This window comes from Neopsephotus bourkii, unplaced genomic scaffold, assembly GCF_033783945.1.
Source record: "Neopsephotus bourkii isolate Nb327-2 ecotype Australia unplaced genomic scaffold, CSIRO-AGI_Nbou_v1 NB_1373, whole genome shotgun sequence".
NCBI classification, from domain to species: Eukaryota; Metazoa; Chordata; class Aves; order Psittaciformes; family Psittacidae; genus Neopsephotus; species Neopsephotus bourkii.
In genome coordinates, this window is record NW_026901852.1 from 247750 (window position 1) to 268304 (window position 20555).

The 20555-nt window shown below is 38.4% G+C and overlaps 1 protein-coding gene and 1 long non-coding RNA gene across 6 annotated transcripts in view; one reads left to right on the forward strand and one right to left on the reverse strand.

The window, feature by feature from the left end:
* SPATA16 (spermatogenesis associated 16) overlaps positions 1–16503 on the reverse strand; it is a 97200-nt gene extending 80697 nt beyond the window's left edge. For all 5 annotated transcript variants that reach the window (XM_061367266.1, XM_061367265.1, XM_061367264.1 and 2 more), the window contains exon 1: positions 16385–16503. The gene's annotated coding sequence lies outside the window, so the exon portion shown is untranslated. The remainder of the gene's footprint in view (positions 1–16384) is intronic.
* On the forward strand, positions 265–15201 carry LOC133219733 (uncharacterized). Its single transcript, XR_009727497.1, has 2 exons — positions 265–344; positions 14882–15201. It is a non-coding gene; the product is annotated as an uncharacterized LOC133219733 (long non-coding RNA).
* Positions 16504–20555: the final 4052 nt, after the last annotated feature.

Consider the following 20555-nt stretch of genomic DNA (forward strand, 5'->3'; position numbering starts at 1 on the left):
CAGAATGTGTCCTGGATGCTGTGATACCTTTGTTGTGTAGGGGAGTGCAAATTAGGTAAAGGGCAGAAATTTATAGGAAGGGGTAAAGGGAAGAGGTAAAGCCATTTTAGACCATATGAGAAGCTGATACTGTTAGTGTAAATAGGGTTTCAGATCTTTGCCATGTTTCACGCCTCTTCCCTGGCTAAACCAGATTGCAGCCAGGACTGTCACCAGCCCAGAAACAAGGAACTTGTTGATTCTGACATTTGTTCACCACCTCCAGGCTGAAAACCTTACTGCAGCACAACTGCCTGTGGAGAAACTTACTCCTCCTTCCACGACTGCAAGAGAATGAGCAAGAGGTGAGGGGATAATTGTGTCATTTAAGGTAATTTCAGCAGACTTTTTCAGCAATGCGTTGAGAAATCACAACTCCTACTGAGTTCACTGGAGATAGAAAACCACTGGCCCTTCCCCCAGATAGTGCTCCGCACTTGTCAGGATAGAGCTCAAAGGAATCATATTTATAGCAGATTATTTTGAATGGCAGCAGTAAAGCAGCTGGAAAAGGCTAATGTACTTGCATCTGGCAGCAATTTTACCTGTTTGTAAGACATTCAATCCCTTTTAAAACAAACCATAGCACAGCCTAAAGATTGGAAGCTGTGTTTTTCAGTGCTGGCTTCAGCACTAGGTAATTTAGGAAATTATGATTTATCTTCACTGTGCAGCAGAGCAGATATTCCAGCTAGCACCAGCATCAGCTGAGGGGATGAGCCTGATAATCTTAGTGCCATGTCATGCCAACATAACTGGGACCTGTTATGGACCTCCATGTGGCCCTGCAGTGTATGGCTATACCGTGTTCTGGAGGGAGAACACAGGACTTTCACAGCTTTTTGGGTGGTCCATTCAGTGAAGGTCCTATAGCACTCCAGAAAATGAGATTTAAGTATCTACATCATATACAAGTTTATAGGAATTTTCCTCTAAGCAGCTGTATAGTACTAAGGAGCCCTCAAGCAGAATTAGTGTCATGGAATCATGGAACAGTTGGGTCAGAAGGAGCCTTCAAAGGTCATCTAGTCCAACCCGCCTGCAATGAGCAGGGGCATCTTCAACTAGATCAGGTTGTCCAGAACCACATCCAGCCTGGCCTTGAAATATCTCCAGGGATGGTGCACCCCCCACTTCTCTGGGCAACCTGTGCCAATATTTTACCACCATTACTGTAAAAATGTTCTTCCTCACATTCAGCCAGAGTCTTCCATCTTTTAGTTTAAAAACTTGTCCTTTTGCAAGAGATCCTGTTAAAAAGTCTCTCCCCATCTTTCTCATAAGGCCCCTTTTAAGAACTGACAGGTTGCAATAAGGTCTCCCTGGAATCTTCTCTGTTCCAGGCTGAGCAACCTCAAACCCCAACTCTCTCAGCTTTTTCTCCTAGAAGAGAAGATCCATCCCTCTGATCATTTTTGTGGCTCTCCTTTGGACCCTCTCCAACAGGTCCATATCTTTCCTGTATTGAGGACTCCAAAGCTGGACAACAGTACTCCAGGTGGAGTCCCACCAGAGCAGAGCAGAGGGGCAGAATCACCTCCCTCTTCCTGCTGGTCACACTTCTTTGAATGCAGCCCAAAATACAGTTGACTGTCTTCTCCTCACCAGAAAGCTAACAAAGTCAAAGTCCTCAATCTGAAACGAGGTTGATATCAGTGTAAATGGGAAATTGGCTGGACCAAACTGTTTGCCATGAGATTGTCTTAAGAATCTAAAAATAGTTTGCCATGGAATAAAAAAAAACCAAAACAACAGAGCACAAACTGAAATACAGACCAGTAATTTTTTCATCACATATGGACATTTCTCTGGTGGACCAGCACCTGAAATGAACTTTGCTGTATTAAGTGGGTTTTTACGGCTTCTACTGTATTTTTAGGTATTCAAGCTGATTAACATGACTCTGGGCTGTGCAATGGAAGCACGTTATAACTCAGGCAGGCTCACTTTAATCACTGCCTCAATAAAAAAAAAACCACACTTCCAGGGAAAAGCTTTTAGAAAATCATTATCTTTGTCAGTTAAGTATTTTCCTGAGACTTTGGTTAAAATGTCTGGTTTTTATTTTGGAAGCATTTACTGTAAAGTGCTTCTTATGAATCACTATGCAGAGGAATATAGATGAGACAATTTAGTGCTACAGTCACTAACTAAACTACTCTAAATTTGTGAGCTCTCAGAGATGATCTTCCTGATCAGTTCTAAGCAAGTTCAGCTTTCTGTATATTTGAGAGTTAATTTTTGCTAAGAGATGTCTGTCCATGGCACTACCAGCTACTACAGATAAGTATTTTGTTTGGTCTGTTGATAAAGAAACCACATCTCTTCAAATAGACAATAAAAATAGATGCAAAAGAAACATAAGATAATTTATCTTTTAAAATCTTCTGGGTTTGTCTGTTATTTCCCAATATATCTCGGTAAACCTTGGGGAGAGCAACCTGCCTACTACATAATGTAAATTTCCTTATGTGCATAGTCTTACGAACCCTGTTACTTATGCTTTTTGTTCTGTATCTAGTTTTATTCTGCTTTCAACACCTCCTCATATTATCTTACATCAGATTAGAGAAGAACCTGCTGATAAATCACACAGGGATTTCATCTGGCACCTAGTTCTTATATTCTTTGCCAATTCTTTGATGAGCCCTTTTTATTTCAGAATTTAAACTTTGATTTCAACTAAAAAAGCTTTTGCCCTTATGGTTGTGAAGTAAAACCTTTCAAAACACTTAAGACTTCAGTGCTATCTTCCTAAATCTACATATACCAAGGCAGAACCACTGAGCTACATTCAGCACTGAAGTGTAGAGACAGGAGAGATGAAATTCTAGTAGTTCTCTGGGGGGATTAAGCTGCCTTGAAACTGGACCATTATATTGTTGTTCCTAGCTCTTTGAGTCATAAATTCCATAAGGCTGTGCTTCAGAACAAGTTCTGTTTCCCAGTTTCAGTAAAATCTTTCAGTAGACAGCACAAGCTGCTGTTTGACGATCACAGTTGCCTTTCGTGGCAAGTCTATGGAGGAAGATACAAGTTCAAAGAGGGGTTTCCCCAGTGTTGGCCTGCGGGGTCATACCCTTGCATGGTTCAGAGGTCCAGGGGAATGGTAAAGCAGCTAGAAAGCAGAAAGAAGACTCAATGATTATGTTGCTTACTTTGAAGCAAGTTCCTTACATGGACCATTTGACAGCAGTCCAAGTGGACTCGTGCTCTGACATTGAACACACTGCATAAATGCCTTGCTAAAACTCAAGACATTAGACATCAGATCGGGAGACAGCAGTAATTCTCTCCCTTCCAACCCTGACCAGAACTGGCAGAGATTTCTCTTGTCACTGTTTTGTTTTGTTTTTCTTCCTTTGCAGCATAAGGTACAAGCTGCCTCATTCAGGATAGTCTGGCTGTACCTCATCTGCTGTCATAGAAGCTCTAATCATTAGTGGTCCATCTGTATTTTGTGCTTTCTGCTGTAAATGTTCAATGCTTGTATGGTTTCTAGAGGATAACATCACAAGATTTTTCAGCCAGGGTATGACTGTATCTGCAACACAGATGCATTTTGTGTAAAGATACCCCATTTGTCTTTCAGTGAGCTCATTTGTGTACCAGGAGCCATGTCACTGTATTAGCCTGATACACCACCTAGCAGGCTAATTCATCCTGCTAGAAGATCCATATCATGACAACTGCTGTGTTAGTGTACTACTTAGACAGTGATGAGACTTTTCCAGAAAGTTGTAGAACTCAGTTCTGCTGTCCCAGAAGGCCATTTGAAATCACAGGGCAGTCATCTGCTACAGTTCATTTCAGTGCAAATGTTGGAACAGGAAAAACTGCATCCAAAACCATGGAGTGAGTGTAAGAAAATTATATCACTGGTACTTGAAAAAGTGTTATTCCACTCCTTCAATGTCTTCTAGTACAGACAGAGAAATATAGTACTATAATAAAGCACATCCAGAGCCCCACAACAGATAGGTCATTAGCTGGCCTCCTCTATAGTGATTTCACCTATATTGAATTCTAGATATCCTGATCCATCTCTAAGGTGAGGATGCTCCAGTTTTATCACTTAGAAATGAAGCAAGATTTATCTGTATTAGATTTACAGGCAGATTCTGAATGAGCATGCGCAGTGACAACAGCCAGGCTGAGATCTGGAGATTTTTCCAGTCCATCTTTCAGAGGGATGACTTTTTAAGCACTTCCTTTACTGCTGAATACCACAAAGGCTCAGACAGTCTATTGATGACGAAGGTCAGAACCTTCTTAGCAGCCCATAAAGTGAATCTCTCACAATCAGGTTTCAGACTTTTTAAGATTCTAACCATTTCTTTAGGCAATGAAGCAACCTAGTTCTTTTATCTTGCTATTTTTATTGTTTGAAAGCCTGAGTCACATCTGATCTTTTTAGTTTTAGTTTTCTTTTGGGGAGAGGAGGGGGAAGGACCCTTAATGTATCCTTTTTTTTTTTTTCTTTCTGTTCAGCACTGCTATTTCTTTGTGATAGACATAAGTAATGGCTCATTCAGTGCACATTCAGAACTCCTTACGTTTTTCTTGCTGTGGTAAGGGCATACTCTCTATTATTACAGCTGCATTGTTCACATGGCTGCAGTAAAGTTTTTGTCAGCATTTCCACTCTAAACACTGTTTTCACTCAGTGTATTTAACCTATCCATAAAAAAGAAAAAAGAAAATAAAAAATAAAAAATAACAAATTGGGCTCTGAGCTGAAATTTGGCAAGGTGAATGGTGTGATGGTCTGGCTTTTTTTTTTTAATAATAGTTTGCAGGGATTTAAGTATGCTATCCTAATTTCCTAATTGTTCTTTGAAGCTCAAACTTGCTTAACACTAATCTCGTTAGGCTTTAGACATAAGAGAAATATTAAACTGTATCAATAATTACTGTTCACAGCTATAAGATGGCTAGTTTACTAGGCACTCTAATGCAAAGACAGTAAGCTTAAGCTTACTGTTGTTCAAAGTAGCACAACTACAATTCCTTCTATTATTCACAATAGCTTATGGAAGTTAACTAAAGTTGAAGGTAAATATGACAGAAACAGAATGTAAGAAATAAATCCTGGTTAAAAATGCTTAACATGTCTTTAGGGGTAATGTGCAAAAAAAAATTAGAAAAAATTAGGAAATACAGTTAAAATAATCAAGAAAATCTTCACAAGGTATGTTAATAACATGGTGGTTATTGCCTTCTTGAAGAGTACTTAAATGCAGAAAGGAAAGGTGTCATATTAAAGAATAACATGAAGTTCCCTGTCATGAGTCCAGGAATCCGGGAGTCTTCTATGACATAGCTGTGCATTGATTGGGCAAAAAGAAAAATAGATAAATCCCTATTCCTGTCAACTGTGAATGTGTTGAATAGTAATGTGATCTGCTTCCTCTCCCTCCTGAACATTTTCCCTTCTTCATTCTATGTTTTGTCTATCTTATCATTCCTGCTTGCATTTCTTGAAGTAAGTCTATAGACAGCCATGGTCCTGTAGAGCTAGCTTGAGTGATTTAAGAGGTTGCTTCTCCCAGCTGATCAATACTATCCTTAGCTGCTGTTGTGTTACTGTGCAGATTGAAACAGCTTGGGTATACAGATTCACAGAAGTACCTGGGATCTGAGTTACTCCATTTCATTAGGCACTGAAACAGGCTGGAAATGTATGCCATATGTCATGTGGGAGAGGAGAAAAGAAGAGGAGGATAGGCAGAACTGGAAAGTTCCTGCTTTTTCTGACTTCTCCAGTGAAAGCCCATCACATGTCTCCATTTGCTTTGTTGGCTTGGCCAAGGCTGCATGCTTAAGGAGCATTAAGGCAATTTTTTTAAAGCTTTAAGGCAGCATCCTAAGAGGTTATAATACTCACTGAAATAGGTGAGCCAATCTCATGAGACAGCTAAAACAAAGCTCTTAATATTTTACATTTCACTGGGGCTTCTTCGCTTCCATATGTACTTCCTCTGTGTATTATTTCCCTCCATGTTTTATTTTAAAACTTTAAATATTTTAGTTTCACAATGAAGGTTAATTGCCAACATTTTAACACAAAATTAGGCATCTCAATTGACCATTTATTGCTGTAGAGATGCACAAGGCTCTTTTTAACAAGTTGTTTTATTAAAATGAGAGGATTAAGATTAAAATAAAAAGACATTAGACTAACAACTACAATTATAATTCAAAATCAAGAAGAAACCAGACTATCCCCAGCAGCATATCTCAGGACAGTGAGGCAATGCAAAATACAGAAAAGCAACGTCAATGATAACAACCTGGAAGAAGAAAAAGGAAGATTCAGTACACAGTGATGGCTCAGGATATGTGGTTGGAAACAAGTGTGCCTAAGGAAAAATGAAGAGAAATTGAGGATGTTTTCTTGCTGTTTTTTAGGCACTGTGTAACTGTCTTGCTTACACTCCCTCCTAGTCAAATACTTCCTCTAAGTGTGGGAGAAAAATACTGAGAGACAAAAGAGACAGCAGGGAAAGCATTTCAGCTCTGCTTAATGATGTCATCCTATTAGCACAAAGCCCCGCATTGTCAATTAGGAAAAAAAAGGTCAATGCTGTGTCTGACAGGGATGTGAAGCCTGGCCAGACTTCCTCGATTGGATTCGGCAGCTCAACACTCCGGGAGCAGAGTGGTTCATTTTCCTAGCTAAAGGGCCACTGAGAGGAAAGAGGGAGAGAAAACAGAAATTTTAAAATGATAAAGGTTTCTACAGCAGGCTCCTGAAGCGTGGACTTGTGAGAACAAATAATTTCTCTGTGTGAGGAGCAAGGATGTATGTGTGTGCCTAAGGTATAAACAACAGACCAGTAAGCTTAGGGTAATCCCTAAATGAAAAGGAATGCAAAGATTGGTACTACGACTGAGACTTTGTGCTGAAAAAACTTGAGTTTTTTTTAGTACTGCAATATTTCCTAATTCTGTTGGGAAGACAAGAAAGCAATTTTTGAAGAGATTACAAAGCAAACGTCCAAGTGTCCTACTTGCTCTCTTTCTGAAGGAGATGAAGAACTATCGATTTTCTGAAAAGATTGCTTTGAAATGGTGAGACCTGAGTACTTGTAAAGAACAAGTGCAGAGGGGCACGTTTTGGTTTTGGAGTTTTTTTTGCAGACTCTGCTGTGGGCTCGATTAGATCTGCCAACATACTATGAAGAGGTCTGCATCTCAGAACTGCTCTGTGCAGCCCTGCCTCCAGTATAAGGCAGGAATTCAATGAAAGCTCATGGTACAGAGAAAGCTCTCTTTTACTTCACAAAATAACCATGTTCCTATGGGACCAGGCCCTAGGAAAGCCCAAACCTAAAGGGAATGTTAGCAAACCTGTAATGTCTTCTATTACCAATTGTGCAGTACACAAAACATATCAGCTGCCAGATCCACAGCAAAGAAGGTCCCTGACACCTTGCAGGGCACTTAGGTCAAACACATAGTGACAGAGATGTGGCTGAGGATACAGATCTTTTTCTTGCTCTAGTTATACCAGACAAGCAGATTACCATGATTGAACCCAACCCTAATTGCTGGTCACCACCCCAGGATCAGCATTCTTTTACAGTCCCCTCAGTTCTGCTCATTGACTCATGCTAATTGAAAAGATAGGTGTTAGATTAGAACTACCATTTTAGCTGTTGGTATTTCTGTTCACCAAATGCAAAACTCCACTGTTACCTCTTGTAAGATGTTTCATATGGTAAAAAGTTGGTTGTGGTATCCAAGGTCCTAACCAGGACCACCCCACTTGACCAAAGGCATCTTTGGTAGCAATCCTTACTTTGGTTAGGCAATGTAACTAGAATGAAGCTGGGAGCTACAGAAACTTGGAAAATCAGTGCTAGAGCTTCATAAGTCATTAATTTTATTGAACACTTAGTAAAAAATCTAGTATCTTCTTTGTGCGCCTAATTCTTGCTCTAGTAATAATAAAAAACCCTCCCCAAAATCAAAGTTAACCCAAAGGAGCAATAGGGAGAAAAGGAAGGCATGAGAATGCAGGGAAGAAGAAAACGAAGTCAGCAAGTAGGCTCTGAAAAACTATGAACATATTTAAAAGGCCATCATATCAAGATGCAAAGTTAATTTTAGTGGACTGAGGGCTATCTTCCTTTTGAATTTCCTTCCATATTGTTCCACTTCTCTGTAGGGAGAATCGCCCCAGGTAAATGCCATTAGCTGGAATTTCTTTTTCTCATCTTTTATTGTTGTGGCTTTTATTTCTTTAGTGCTGTTGTTCTTTATGACTGTTGTATCTGATGTCCAATGTAAGAGCAATAAATGGAAGGAAAAGTGTACAAGCAATAGAGTACAATGCAGTGTGAGGGAACAAGGGAGCAGACAACAGGTGCTGGCAAGTCCTTCCCACTCTTCTTGTAATAAAGAAGCTCTTGCAGCAGGGGACCATGGAGACCACAGCCTAAATGAGAAATGGGGAATCTTGAAGACCCAGTCCAGATCTTTCACTGGTATAGATTAACACTGATCTGTCCCAAGTATAGGGTCTAGAATGATAATAGTCTGTAAAGATGGAAGCTGATGAACCTTTTGACTACAAATGGGTTCCTGTGATCAGAAATTCATCTTTGCAAGGAAGACCGTGCAAAAAATATACCTCTGTACCTCAGCAAACAAAACTAGGCTCTCTTTTGCCAAGTTAGCTACTGAATTTCTATGACGTGTGCAGTACAATTTGTCTTGAAGCTCCTGTTCAAGTGACCCTTAAAGACAGTATTGAAATTATTCTGCTTGGGTTATGCAGGCTAATAAAGAGTCTGATAACTGGTGGGAGGGCACTGAAGCATTCATGTGTATGAAATCATAACCTGAGATTTTTCTGATGCCATGAAAAGAAATGCAGAACTACTGGTGCTTAATTTTCTCAGACTTGCAGAGCTAAATTCAGGTATCCCTGTAGTAAGTGATGGTTTAAAAGAATGTTTATAAAAAAATTTTTTATTTTTTCTACAAAAAACAAAAACAACCAAACCCAAACCAAACAAGGTGGAGAAGTTTGTTTCCAAACTAGCAAGGCTCGCTATTTACCTTCAACAAGCTGCCTCAACAATTACTGTTCAATGAAGGCAAGAACTGGCTTTATTGAGTGAATTATGTATACAGCAGTGAAAACTGTAGGGTGCATAGGAGCAAGAAGAAGGTGAAACTTTTCTGGGGGCAGTAAAACCTGTTGAAATAGCCAAAGCATCATCATCAGGGCCTAATCTGGCTTGGAGTCTGCTTGATTAAAAATAAGAGACAATAATTTTCTTATGTCTCCATAATTCAATTGAATAACTTAGTTTGTTATCTAGTACTACTTTGTCATACAGAATGATCTGTGTGTTGAAAGCCCTGTTCAGGCATAAACTAATTAATTTTCATGGCAGGACCAGTCCTGTGAAGTGCTGTGCTTCTACAATGTAAGAGAAATTGAGGAAGCACAATAACTCACAGGGTGAGGCTGAATTTCCCATTAGATATGTAATTAAATATTATGAGTCCCATTGGGATGCAGAGATGTTAAGCAGAGATATTAAATGAGTTACCCATAGATGTGCATCTGCCCCTCTTTGGCTCCTGATTCAGAGCACAATGGTGGCAGCTATCATTAAGCCATACTCTAGACTCCTTCATACAATCACTACAGTTGCCTTATATTAATTAATACCTCTAAGGGATTTCTTCTTAGATACAGTTTTTCCTTAGTAATGCTAGACAGAAAGAGCAAAAATTCAGGGGTCAGAATACACAATAAAGCATGTGGGTAGCTTATCTATCTATTGTCTATTTCAGTAGCAGCTTTAGCAAATACTCAAGTTATGCTTCTTCCATTCTTCACAGTGTGGAATAATAAACTTTAAATTCCTAAGCAAAAAAAGCCTGAAAGGCAGGAAAAAGAGAAAGAGGGAAAGTTAAAAAGATGACACCAGATTAAGCACATGTCAGTAATTTGGGAACTATATTAATTAATAGAATATTTAATAATTTCCAAAGTCATCATTACAAACCTAGAAAATTTAGAGGTAGGGTTTCTGGATTTTTTTTTTAAACCTGTGTATTACAGCTAAGCATTTTACCCTAATTGCTTTGTAATTTGACATGCAATCACTTAAAAGTGGCAGCTGAAGTGAATTCACTAACAACTGAAAGCTAAAGCATGCCCAGATGAGAGCTCCAGACAGGCAGAACTTCAATTCAGCAACTTTGTATAGGCAATAGAGCTGTAACATAAAGTCAGCAGGAAAGAAAAGGTTGTGAAAAAGACCTGGCTGAAATATCTCAGATTAACGTTCAAGGCAGTTCTTTTACTTTGACAGCTTTTAGTTTCTTGGTATGGTTTCTGGTTTTAATTTCTTCTTTTAGTTTGGGTGTCCTAATTTTCCAGTGAAGAAATTGCCCTTTGCACAATTATTTTAACCTCTGTGAATGTTTATTACCTTTGATTCATTATTTTGTTGCTATGGATTTTAACCTTGAAGTGCCACAAGAACAGCATGGAAATTTTCCTTCCTTCTCTTGATGAATAGAAAGGTACATGACATAAATTCTGTAGGTACAAATTTCCTATTCAGGATGCGTGAGGGAACATGGTCTTTGACATGGTTCTATGCAACAACACAACTCTGTAAGATCATTGATAGCCAAGGAAAATCCAGTGGCATTTGTGAGTGACTGGAAAATCAACAAAAAAATCTGATCCAGCAGTTGATTCTAACATGGTTATGATCATTTTACTAAATGTGTGGTTGGTTCTTGCCTTTATTTCCTATAAACCACAATGGGACTAGAGCTATTGCTGATTCTGTAGCCCATGCTTGTGTAACCTTTAAGTTATACTACTCTAATGTTTTATTTTATGACCTTCCTATAAAATTCTGCAAAACTCCAGTAGATGCAAGATATTGCAACCTGAATATCAACTTGCAATAAGGTGACTGAACATGTTAAGTGAGTTGAAAGAAAACTGTATTAGTTCTTTTCATCTAGTTGATTTTGCCATTAGGAACACAAAGTATTTGGTATCGCTACATGTGGGATGCAAACATCATGTTATGAACTTTGCCATTAGTAGAGATCATCCAAGGTATTCTTCTAGCTCTGAAATTTGAATTTAAAGAGGAGCAGAGGTTTAAAATTGTTTTTTTTGTCCTGAGTACAGGTCACTTTTGGCCAATAACTGAATCTATTGAATTAACAGGCTATTGTACATTCAGAATTGAGAGGTGAATTATGATGTTTGTTTCTTTGTATAATCTATTATTGTAAATCTCCCTGTGAACTATTATTCTGAAGGTTTTATGCAATGGTTATGAAAGACTGAGTGATGAGACTTATTAATGTTGGTTTTAAGTTATATAGCACTTTGTTTCAAAATTATTTAAAATTGTTTTTACATAATATCATCCTGTCCGTGGAAGAACCAACAAGCACCAAGGTGTCAGTTACCATCACCAAATTTTAGGGTTAGGAAATGGAGTGAGGATTGTAACCCCTTTGGGACTACCAAAATCTGGGTTTACCCATGGCCCAGCACTCTGCTGCTGCAATTAATTTCTGTCACCCTCTGCATGTCATGAAAAAAACATAAGGCTGGGTGCTGGACTTGAGCCTTCCTCCAAACCTGCCCACAAGCCACATGACAGGCAAATGTGTTGGGGAGGCAGCCCCCAGGTTCATCAGCTCCTGCTGAGGAGCAAAAATGTCTTTTTAAGTACCAGAAGCATGAAGATACTCTTACACACTGTGAAGTATCTTTCCTCCTTTTTGATGCTATGTTTTCTTCTTGACTGTTACTGTCTTCATGTCAACCAACTTTGAACTCTTCATTATGAAAAACCAGCATTTTCTTCTGTCAGTGTGTCTCTGGTTTGCAGAAGGCAGTAAATTCCAAATTTTTCACTTGTGAGGCTAAGTGAAACCATTAAAGCTTTACCCTTCACTTATTCCCAGCAAGGCACCATTAGAGATGATGTTAGAATTAAGCTAATAAATAAGTGGGGGAAATATCTTGACAATAGAAAGATAAAGGCAGTGACTTTGAGCAGGGTCTGATTTGGATCCTGGCTTCTGTAAATTCTTGCTGCAGCTGCTCTTGCAGCTGCATTATTTCAACATCTATCTGAACAATGCTATGTAATAGCCTCGTTACAGAGGGTCTAAAAAGCTAACAGAATCCTAAAATCTTCAGACTTTTTATAAAATTTCCATCCTGAAACACCATATTTAAACTATTTTTCAATGTTTGAATTTAAATGGGCACAATTAGAGTTGATTTTTATTTTGGTTTTCAACTGGTAGTTATTACATTGAGCAAGTGCTCCTCACGGTCACGGTCCTGCAAACGCACACATGCAGCATCTTAATTTTATAGGAGTGAGTAGTCTTACTGAGTCACATAACATTAGACATGCAAACAAGCAGTTGCAGAGCTAGGGTTTATATTTATAATGAAGAAATATGGACTGCAGCAAAACATTTTACATTGATTTTTCTTTCAAAACAACAACAATACATGGAGTTTGCTCATTGTTGGCCTTACTTACCATTTCAATCAGTTGGTCAAACCTCAAATGTATTTGCTAGAGCAAAGATAAACTGATGCAAAACACTTCAAAGGGCTCACTTTTACATGTGTCTGGAGATTAAAGTTTGTCAGAGGTCATATTTGAATATTATTAGCACAGTATTTAATCCATATTTCCTAAATAGTTTTGCAAGTTTATTTATGGATGTTCTGGCACTACCACCAATTTTCTCAGATACAGTTAATGACCTTTTAAGGAGCAGGCACCACAAAGGGAACGTACATATTGAAATACTTAATTTACTGATTCTATGGCAGTATGGCCACCCTGAAATACAACAGACCTCATCTTATTTAGCAGGCCGCTGACAACTCAGCTTCTAGAAGGTATGCAATTAGATGACAGTTGCAATGTTATTTTGAAATAATTTCTCTAGCCTTCATGGCTGCAGGAAAAGGCTTGGAAAAATAACTCGCATATCATGGAAAGGCTCAGGAAATAAAATGAAAGAAGTCAAAGAATGTGTTTGTAAAAATAACAACCAAAAAAACCCAAACCCTTTTCCCTTTACCCCCTGTTTTTATCAAGTGCTCCTGGTTGCCTGCCTGAGGATGTTAAATGTGTAAAGTTAGCAAGACTGAATGACAGAGGGAGGTTTTTATTAGTAAAGTTAGGTTACTGGCTGTAATAAGAGCAAGTTTTGGTGCTTTTTTTTCATTCTAATTATACTTTACATGCATCTTTCTGTAAGTGTGGGTAGGTCATGAGATGTCTGTGCCTCATGGACCTATAAGACTTTGCTTCTTTTGAGTACCACATGATCAACTTGCTAATATCTGTGAAACATAAAGGAATTAGAATGATGAATGTCCTATAAATAAATAAATGTATCTCTATTCATTAGCTAGGAAAGCTCTGTTTTGTTTCAAGAAGTGATTACTAAAAACACTTTACCATGTATTTTATCAGCAAACAAGATGGCATTAAGTGGCAGTATGTTAAAATTAGTTGTCTTCCATTCTTTTAACTTTACTGGAAAAAAGTTACATTTTCTTTTCAGATTGTATTTGCCCAAGTATAAAACAGATGCATTTAGATAAATAGATTGGAACATATTATTAAATTAAATGAAGAAAAGGAGATATAATGAAATAACATCCAAGTATCAGAAAAAAATAATTCTTTTCACAGGCTTGGAGTGGAAATCTAATGTTCCTTCTCTACTTTATCCTGCTATGAGGATGACAGGTATTCTATCATCTTCCAAAGTACCATCTGAGATGCCTCTTCTGATCTGAACAAGAATGGGTGTCCATTCATGGAGAACCAATTTCAAAATCCAGTTCAATGTATTAAATCTATTTCTACATTGAGCACATTGTTTGTGCTTAGTACATTTATTACTATTATTACAATAAAATTAAATGGTGCCATCTGAGATCAGGTTTCTATTATACTTCTACGTATTCATTGTAAAAGACATTTTTAAAGACTTAACCTTTGTGGTAAAATGGGGATATGGGAATGAGGCACAGAGCAATAGATCCCGGGGACATACAGGTAACCCACGGCAGATTATCTTCTCACTTTCAGGGTTGCTGCCGTTGCCTTTCCTAAGTCCCATTACAAAATGGCACTGAGCCAGCTCAGCACAACTGTAGTTGCCTAGGGAGCGCTTGAAGAATGCCTCTATTGGGGATGTACTTGGGAAGTGAAACACTGGCTAAGTCAAGGCTCTTGAGCTTGTTGGAGCATGTGAGTACAAGCACCCAAAGGTTTGCATGACTGTCCCTGATGCAGTCAGTCCTAAATGCTTTACAACATGCCCCAGCTTAGTAATTCCAGCTCAGCTCTTCTTCACCTTCTTGTGAATACCTTCAGCCCAGTGTTTTGGAAACAAGAAACTGAACCTGCTCAAAGGTGTCTTACTTGTATATAATACCAGAAAGGAAATCTATATCCCCACAACTCTTCTGCCACTTGCATCTCAGATGACTGAATGTAAGCAGAGGTGTATTCCCATCCTGAACCACTGAAGGAGGTAGATTTATGCTCATCAGGACCTGAGCTCCACTTATGTACGTGATAAAAGAAAAAAAAGTTCTAAAATAGGTTTAGAAAAGGGTTTTAAGGAAGGTCCTTATTAATGTGTCAAAAGACTAAATTGCTGAGCACACATCAGAGCAACTTGTTAACCTTACTTTCTAAAGAAATTCTGCAAATGAAATTAAAAAATGCAGTTAAATATGAAGTCTCTGCTGCTTCTAACTCAGACAAAAACCTTCTAATTGCAGGCCTCAGGACAGAGCTGGTGGAAGAAGACGCACTGGAGTTATGATCACAATTTGGAATACCACAAGGGTTCAACAAGCACTTCGAAGTAGACTAGAAAATGATGGGACTCACAGAAAACAGTCCCATTTCAGTGCCAAGCTATTCTCTTAGGCAGTGAGTGCTAAAGAATCCCATGACCATTGGGAAACAAGTGAATAAGGAACACAAAGCAAAATCTTCACAGTTAATCAAGTAAGCAAGATACAAAATCTCAGACCAGATGTGCCATATTGCAAAAAATGGTTGTTTTGCAGAGAAATGACTAAACTTACTTTCAGGCTAGGATATTTTTGTTTGTTTTCACCTCTTCAGTAGCTTAAATCTTATTATTTCTTCTACATATTTGCCTCCCCAGGTGCCACTTAGATATGGCATCTAAATTTCTGTACTTTAGCTATGCAGTTGAGGTGAAACCAGGCAAATGAACCATTGCCTCCCATCCACACCTCCTGACCTGCTGGATGTGCAGAATTGTGGGGAAAATTGCAGCAAGGCTAAAGCAACAAAATGGGGGAGAGAAATAAAATGGAAATGGTTAGGGATTCAGTATTAGGGAGAAGCATTGAAGATCTAAGGAGGAAATAGAGAAATACCAAAAAATAATAAGAGTGTAAAACAAGAATGATGAGTAGAACTAATGAAACCAAGTTGCCTGGACCTAGGCTAGGCTGTTTTCTAACAGCATACAAGCTCTGATTGAAGCATTCCCTGAAGAGAGAGTATTCACAGTGTCTCTCCCTCATGTGAATTTTCCTAGTGTTTATTCAGTGGGTTGTTGATGATGCAGTAATTTGGAGATAGGATCCAGAGAGATCTAAATAAACAATAATTAAGTCTTTTCCCCTCAGAAAACCAAATGCTGTAGTCAGAATGAAATAGGAAGGAAGGAAGATGCAAAATGGAAACAAAATTGAAATAAAAAAGGGAAGACCTTTCTCCACCTAAATGTTCAAGATTATTATTTTTTTCTTTTTAGCTTAATTTTCTAATGGGAGAGGAAAAAAACCTCTGGATGGAGAGAGACAGGAGAACAGTTGAGACAAGTGCTTAAAAAAATCCATATAGATAGATGAGATCCCCAAGTGGAGGTGGCCAAAAAATAGATGCTGCTACTAGGTGGTAGAAAGAAAAAAGGGATTTGGGGTAGGTGGGAGCAGAGATGACTGGAAGAAATGCATTGCAGTATCTGGAGATTGCCAAGACTTTAAATTTGAGTGAGGTGAAGAAAATGAAATGCTGCCCCCTTGATAGTCCCCACTCCCTTAAACATGAACAGAGGAGATGTGGAATTCCTCTGTGAGGGCCAGGAGCCCTCCTTTCCCTCTCAGGACTGTCCTCACTGTGCATACCAAAGTTACAGCCAGCTCAGGAAAAGCAAACTATTAATATCCTGTTATTCCTCAAAGGGAAGCATTCCATATGTGATAACCCAGGTCCCACCTAGAAACAGGCAGCTTTCTCACCAGTCAGCTCTCTCCAGCTCTCTCCCTTGGCTCTCTCCCTCCAGCTGCCAAGCAGAATGTTCAAAAGACAACATTCCAGGTGTCCTAGGAGACCCCACCAGCTGGTGCCCCGCCCTTCCCCTGTTCTAACTGCCTGCTGTCCCTGGCACCCCTGTGTCTTCACCAGCCTGTGTTCCTCCGTGGTTCTGGTTTTTACTACATCCTTACCACCCAAAATCACCAGCATCTCTGTGTCCCCACCACCTAGTGTCCCTTGCAACAGGGGGAGTGCCAGTGTACCCCATGTCCCCAGCATCTCCACATGCCCATCACTCCTCATCCCCAGCCACCACACTGCCTGCCACTACCCCTCCACCCACAAGGTGAGCCACGGCTTGGCTAGGCCATGACTTGGTGTCTAAAAAAAAGCTTTTTTTTTTTTTCTTTGTCAAATCTGTGCTATAAATGAAACTTCCTAGGACTCATTTAAGTGTCAGGTCTGTCCCACCCAACTTGCATAATTTTTGATGCATGACATCTCTGTATGGGTAACAAATTTGAAGCTCATTATAAATTTTGTTGAGGTTACCTAGTTGGCAATCAAGTTCTGATCAATTTTTTAAAGTATTTTAACAATGTGCATTTTAGTATAACAGGAGTGTGAAACAAAAAGAGAAGTGAGAATTACAAAAAGTGAAGTAATCAGCAGGCTTATTGGAGACACTGTCAGGTTGCTCATGTCCCCTGATTTAAGTTAAAAAAAATAAAATAAATACTAGTGCAGATGGATTGCTTATAAGATGTATTCAAAGTTGCCAGTCCAAACAACATAATTTTTAAGGCTAAGAATTCCCTATACAGCAATGTTTGAACTGAATGCTTTTTATGGATACGATTAGTTCATATAGTTGTGTGATTATGCACGTGGGATCTGATTCACAGGATTGCTTTTTTCTTCCTTGACAAAGGGTAAATGTAAGAAAAAGCCTAAAAAATTTGTGCTGGATAAAAATATTCAGGAAAAGTAAAACTTCAGGTTTAGAAAAGTCACATCAGGAGAAAATATAGAATTTTTAGATCTTTGAAATTTCTACTGTGCAGAGACATTTAGTCTTTAAGGCTAATAAAATAAATTAAGAGTCCAGTGACATACAAGAGTGGGTTTTTTCTCTGCTCTCTGACTACATATCAGTTGGTCTTCTAGGCAGAAGAATTGTCTTGCTGACTACATCAAAGATTCCTTCCTAGGAACAGACCTTAAAAAAAATTAAGTAGGACTACTTGAAAAAAGAGATTTTGTTTCTTCCCTAAAAAATATAGATCCCTGCATTTTTTCTTTTTCCTGAAAATAAGCAAGGAAAGAAAGTAGTTGTGTTTGATTAAAATTTGACTAGTCTGAGAAACAGACTGACGTCTCCATAAGACACAGACCAAGGAGGGTGTTCAAATTAAATACAAGGGCAAGAGATGTTGAGACCACAGCTTTCATGAGACATTGAAACAAAGTTCTCAAATCAAAATGCTTTACTTTTTGTCTCCAAAATGGCTTGTTTTAAATGTTTTCATGAAAAATTGCAGGTAGTCAAAGGCAGGCAGGGGAGGGCTTTGGAGTGTAGCTGGGACAAATGGCAAGACACTGACTTCCAGCATGGGCAGCCTTTGGACAGGAGCAGTCATGGGCCTTGTGACTCACACTGCTGCTATGTGCCTCTGACAGCAGCAGAGAAAATGCACATTAGCATCACATACTTTTCCACATTTTTTCTGGTCAAAAGCTGGGCTGCTACACCATTTATTGAAAGTATGTTCTAGGATGACTACATGGCTCTTCCACCTTTGAAGAGATGCAATGCAACATTCATGTGTTCAAAGGTAAATATGCATATGGCCATTGTTCATTTTGAGAGATTCTGGAAATAAGTGGTAAAGGACCACAGGAGAAGTCAGTGCTTGGAAAACTAGAGAAAATGTAGTGCACAGGGAGAGTCACAAATGTTTCCTACCAATCTGTTTGTTTGGTTTTAATTTATAACTTTCAATTTCCCATTGATAACTGGGTTAACTTTTGCTAGAGGATTTCCATGCAGGTACTTGTAAGCTAGAGATCATACAGTAATGGCAGCTTTTGTTTGCACTAGAAGCGATCTGGAAAACCACTGTTAAATCCTTGGGGAAGCAGTTGCCTCACTGGTAGCTATGCCCTTCATAAAACATAGGCTCTTGCATTATTGGTAGATTTGTATGTTCCCATATCCAATAACTCTGAGTAAATGGTGTGTTTAAAACATCTGTCATAGCATTAAGAAAAGGTTTCTGCCATGCTGTGGTGATGGAGAATATTTTGTGACATGCTGGAATCGGATCCCTTTATTGTGAACATACCCTCTGGCTTTGGATACCCTTATGCTTACTTCCTGCAAAACACATTAATTTTGGAGGCTTATTTGTTTTAATACCTGTAACTGCCTACACCAGTCCCGAGAAAGGGTGAAGCTGTGATATGTTGGCACATTAGTCTAAAAATCAGGATAATGCAAGACTGTGATGAAAATGAGGAGTACTACTAACGCTTGAGCCAGTGCTGGGGTAGGAGAAGCAAAGGGGAAAACATGAACTTCAGTCTCTGTAACTGTTTAAAATATAATGATAAAAACTACTAACCGAAAGTTGGAGGAATTTAGTTGTTAATGTAGCCAGGGTCCTGCTCCTCCCCCCCCTGCAAATTTTAAAAAAATTACTTTTAATATTACCTAGACATTAATGTTTTAGTTTGAGTACTATTCATGCTCCATAACTGCTTTTCATTAATGTTTTAATGGGTCCAGGCCCAATTCCACTGAGGTCAATTAGAAGATTCCAAATAAATCTTTACTTCCCCTTCTCACATTACTGTGCAGCTTGTAAGAGGGCTGACACTGGTCTGTGCTTTTATTTTAAAGCAATTCAAAAGATGATTTTCCAGTGGGAAGAACTATTGCTGTATAATTTGTGGCTGGTACTTAAACTGATGTTACCCACATAAAAGCACTTATGTCATTTTGTCTTGTGTTGTCCGGAATCAGGTTCAGAGTAGCTCGGAAGTGCATTTCAACATGTTCTTTCTGCAAATATTGCAGATAAATAAAGTGGTATATTAAGATAAAATATGTTCAGTTTTATTTATGAATTAACTTCTTGCCTGTGAATATCTAACTTTAATGAAATTCATTTTAAATAGACCTCAAACTTTAAATAACTAAAAACATCTTTCTTCACAAGAATATAGTAGGTCTTTGGCCTGATATGCCATAAAAAAAAATGGAGGGTGAGCTATAAAATACCTTGGGAAATACTGATTTTTTTTTTTCTTCATATTATGTATGGCTAACTGGATAAATACTACTATGGTTTGGTGCAGAAGCCCAAGTTAAAATTTCTGTTGTATCTCTGAAGTTCCAGTGTGGTCTGGGGCAAATAATTTACTGAATAGAGCACTAAGACTTCATGCTATACATGCATGTTTCTGAACCCCAGAGCTTTAGCTTTAATGATAACTACTTTGAAAATATTCCTTTAATGCTCTTTAAGTGTAATTTTTAAAAGTACTTTCTGGCATACTTTAACTGCAGAGCTTCACATTTATCTAGGATGTTTTAAGAAACCAGAAATGATTTCTGGTATTTGAAACCAAGCTTGATATTGTGCTGAAAACACAGTTCTCACAGAGACTTTTCAGCTGAATTAGTTACAATTCAATCAAGCTGTGGCAAGTGGGACAAGAAACATCTGGTGATAACCTTGGCTGATTTTACTGCAGACTGCATTCATGTGTCTGAAGAGTTTTCTGTTCATACTGATATAGTAATTTTCTTATTTTTCAATTCATATACTTGTGATGACTTTGGCCATCTTGATGAAAGTAATCCCACAGTTAGCTCAAGGACTTTGCAACTGTTAGCTTTCAGTGAGAAACTACTCGCGAACTCATTATATGTTTATTGTCTAAGACTCCTTGTAATAGGAAATCTGTTTTGTACATTAGCAATGTACATCATTAGCTTTGTATAATCCAACTGAAATTATTAGACGCACATCTTCCTCCAAGAAGAGAACTTGAAACAATGCAACAAATCAAATAAGAAATCAAGCTGTGCTATTCTTTTCATTGTCTCCTAGTTATATTATCTGTGTATGCATATATGTACTGACGAAA